This window comes from Schistocerca nitens, chromosome 10 (genome assembly GCF_023898315.1).
Source record: "Schistocerca nitens isolate TAMUIC-IGC-003100 chromosome 10, iqSchNite1.1, whole genome shotgun sequence".
NCBI classification, from domain to species: Eukaryota; Metazoa; Arthropoda; class Insecta; order Orthoptera; family Acrididae; genus Schistocerca; species Schistocerca nitens.
In genome coordinates, this window is record NC_064623.1 from 100,551,256 (window position 1) to 100,555,580 (window position 4,325).

At 47.7% G+C, this 4,325-nt stretch overlaps 1 pseudogene; it reads left to right on the forward strand.

Annotated features, from left to right (window-relative positions):
• The first annotated feature begins 307 nt into the window (after nt 1-307).
• LOC126211012 (5S ribosomal RNA) lies at nt 308-425 on the forward strand (annotated as a pseudogene).
• Nucleotides 426-4,325: the final 3,900 nt, after the last annotated feature.

The following is a 4,325-nucleotide window of genomic DNA, read 5'->3' on the forward strand; positions in this document are numbered from 1 at the left end:
GTATGGATTAAGCCGCGCGTTGTAGCGCCTTGCCATGGTTCGCGCGGCTCCCCCCGTCGGAGGTTCGAGTCCTACCTCGGGCGTGGGTGTGTGTGTGTTGTCCTTAGCGTAAGTTAGATTAAGTAGTATGTAAGCCTAGGGACCAATGACCTCAGCAGTTTGGTTCCATGTGAACTTACGACAAATTCCCAAAGTTGTATAGATTAATAACATCGGGGATAGGCTGCAAACCTGTCTCTCCCTTCTTAATCACTGCTTCACTTTCATGTCACTCGACCCATAAGCCCCATTTGGTTTCTGTACAAGAGCCAACGGCCTTGCCGCAGTGGTAACACTGGTTCCAGTCAGATCATTGAAGTTAAGCGCTGTCGGGCTGGGCTAGCACTTGGATGGGTGACCATACGGTCTGCCCAGTGCTGTTGGCAAGCGGGGTGCACTCAGCCCTTTTGAGGCAAAATGAGGATCTACTTGATTGAGAAGTAGCGGCTCTGGTCTCGGAAACTGACATACGGCGAGGAGAGCGGTGTGTTGACCACATGCTCCTCCAGGTCACTGTGCGCCACGTTTTATTGGATTGCGTTTTATTTTCTGACCAGCGGGTCACGGCTGACTTGCCAGCGGACCTGCCATCTCTTTTAGGCAACACTCGGACGAATGTGGTTAAAGTTTTAAAGTTCTGTGCCCTGTCAAATGTTTTTACAAAGATTTTAGGGAGAGGATTTTAATTTGCTCACTGTGTGACAAGCTCGCCCATATTTTATGTAAGTGGCCAGCCAATAACAATTTCCTGTGACATTCTTGTTGGTATGTTTCGCCTTTCCTTAGGTTTTACTTTCTTATGAAGCATTTTCCTTCTTTTCCTGCTTTCTTTGAGTGTGTGCTTTAGTTTTCTTAGGTCTGTCCACATTCGTTCCTTTTAATGTGTGTCAGGGCGCTGATGACCTCGATGTTGAGCGCCCATAAGCCCCAACACACCACTGCTCCTCCATACCTGCATCCAGTGACGCCTATGGGCGGCCGGTCCGTAACGTTGGACCTTCCTGGCCTGTTCGGGAGGAGTTTAGTTTTAGGTTTCTGTACAAGATGTAAGTAGCCATTCGCTCTCTGTGCTCCACTCTTGTTACATTCAGAATTACGAAAAGTTTGTTCCAGCCAACATTGTCAAAAGCTTACTTCACGTCTACAAGTATTATAAACGTATGTTAGCTTTGTCTTAGTCTGTATGCTGACCTGAACCAATATAATGGGAGGCAAATTAGAGAAATTGGAGTTCACACGGAGGCTTACCAGATATAGTTCTTCCCGCGAGCCACTTGCGGCTTGAACTGGAAATGGAGGAAGTGACAGAGGTTCACAACGTACCATCCGCCACACAGTTTAAGGTTGAGATGTGTATATAAGTACTTTACATGTTAGCTTCCTTGACCTGAAAATCTATTTAATCTTACAAGGCTTGAGAGAAAGGATTAGAAGAACGAAAAGGATTAATGCAGCATTGCCATGTCTGTTGTTCTAAAAATTCGTTGTTGTGTGTTGGGACACCTCTCCCCTCCCTACAACTCAACTCCAGTGATCGTCGCCTGCTCCCGACCTGCACCGCTGTCTGCGTGCTCTCCATTCACCCATTCATTCCTCCATTCATTCATTCTCCCACTGAACTACCCTCGGGCGTCGGACCGTGCCGCTGATAACGCCTGGGCCGTAACTCTCCGTGGGCGACACACGAGTCGTTTGTGCCGACGCGACAGCCCGTGACGTAGCGGCGTCGGTCGATACGCTGCTACACGCTGCCCACTCGCAGCTGGTGCTCTCGCAGGGTGGAAGAGCTTATCAAAGGAGACACTCACGCAAGCACACACAGAGTTAGGATTGTTAGCACGCACGTACCACTTACGATTTTTGGATAGTAGACAACGTTGTGCGTAAAATAAATTAAAAATACACTACTGGCCATTAAAATTGCTACACCAAGAAGAAATGCCGATGATAAACGGGTATTCATTGGACAAATATATTATACTAGAACTGACATGTGATTACATTTTCACGCTGTTTGGGTGCATAGATCCTGAGAAATCAGTACCCAGAACAACCACCTCTGGCCGTGATAACGGCCTTGATACGCCTGGGCATTGAGTCAGAGCTTGGATGGCGTGTACAGGTACAGCTGCCCATGCAGCTTCAACACGATACCACAGTTCATCAAGAGTAGTGACTGGCGTATTGTGACGAGCCAGTTGCTCGGGCACCATTGACCGGACGTTTTCAATTGGTGAGAGATCTGGAGACTATGCTGGACAGGGCAGCAGTCGAACATTTTCTGTATCCAGAAAACCCGTACAGGACCTGCAACATGCGGCGTGCATTATCCTGCAGAAATGTAGAGTTTCGAAGGGATGTAATAAAGGGTAGAGCCACGGGTCGTAACACATCTGAAATGTAACGTCCACTGTTCAAATTGCCGTCAATGCGAACAAGAGGTGACCGAGATGTGTAACCAATGGCACCCCACACCATGACGCTGGGTGATACGCCAGTATGGTGATGACGAATACACGCTTCCAATGTGCTTTCACCGCGATGTCGTCAGACACGGTTGCGCCCATCATGATGGTGTAAACAGAACCTGGATTCATCCGAAAAAATGACGTTTTGGCTTTCGTGCACCCAGGTTTGTCGTTGAGTACACCATCGCAAGCGCACCTGTCTGTGATGCAGCGTCAAGGGTAACCGCAACCATAGTCTCCGAGCTGATAGTCCGTGCTGCTGCAAACGTCGTCGAATTGTTCGTGCAGATGGTTGTTGTCTTGCAAACGTCCCCCATCTTTTGACTCACGGATCGAGACGTGGCTGCAGGATCCGTTACAGCCATGCGGATAAGATGCCTGTCATCTCGACTGATAGTGATACGAGGCCGTTGGGATCCAGCACGGCGTTCCGTATTACCCTCCTGAACCCACCGATTCCATATTCTGCTAACATTAATTGGATCTCGACCAACGCGAGCAGCAGTGTCGCGATACGATAAACCGCAATGAAATGGTTCAAATGGCTCTGAGCACTATGGGACTTAACATCTATGGTCATCAGTCCCCTAGAACTTAGAACTACTTAAACCTAACTAACCTAAGGACAGCACACAACACCCAGCCATCACGAGGCAGAGAAAATCCCTGACCCCGCCGGGAATAAATCGCAATCACGATAGGATACAATCCGACCTTTATCAAAGTCGGAAACGGGATGATACGCATTTCTCCTCCTTACGAGGCATCACGACAATGTTTCATCAGGCAACGCCGGTCATCTGCTGTTTGTATATGAGAAATCGGTTGGAAAGTTTCCTCATGTCAGCACGGTGTAGGTGCCGCCACCGGCGCCAACCTTGTGTGAATGCTCTGAAAAGCTTATCATTTGCATATCACAGCATCTTCTTCCTGTCAGTTAAATTTCGCGTCTGTAGCAGGTAATCTTCGTGGTGTATCAATTTTAATGGCCAGTAGTGTAGGTCCAGATAGCGGATTTCGTTCAGTGTCCTCTGAAAAAGGCAATTTGATCTCAAAACTGCCCCTAGTGGGAAAGTTATAAGGTAGTTCTGATTTCTTCTTCCATTCCACTCTGTGCTTGATCTAGACTAATGTTAAAATAGAAGTAACAAACTTCAAAATGCCCCAGTCTCTTTAGTAAAGCAGTTATTCACGTTACTGGTTTCGGCAAACTACGTTGCCATCTTCGGATCTGTAAAGCACTGACCGAGTAAGCACAAAACTGGGTGTGAGATATCTACAGATCTACATCTATATACTACCCCGCGAGCCACCTAATGGTGTGTGGCGGAGGGTACTTTCGGTACCACTATCTGTTCCACTCGCGAATAGTGCGTGGGAAGAATGATTCTCGGTAAGCCTCTGTACTGGCTCTAATTTCTCGAATTTTCTCCTCGTGGTCAATACGCGAGATGTATGTGGGGGGAAGTAATATGTTGTCTGACTCCTCCTGAAAAGTGCTGTCCCGACATTTCAATATCAAGTCTCTCCGTTATGCACAACGTCTCTCTTGTAACGGCTGCCAGAGGAGTTTGTTTAGCATCTCCGTAACGCTCTCTCACCAGCTAAACGATCCCGTGACGAAACGCACCGCTCTTCGTTGGATCTTCTCTATCTCCTCTAACAGTCGTTCCTGATAGGGACCCCAGATAGACGAACAATACTCAAGAATTGGGCGAACAAGAGCCTTATAAGCCACTTCTTTCGTGGATAAGTTACATTTCCTTCTTCCGATGTCTGCTTTTCCCAGTGTATGTTTTACATGGTCATTCCACTTAC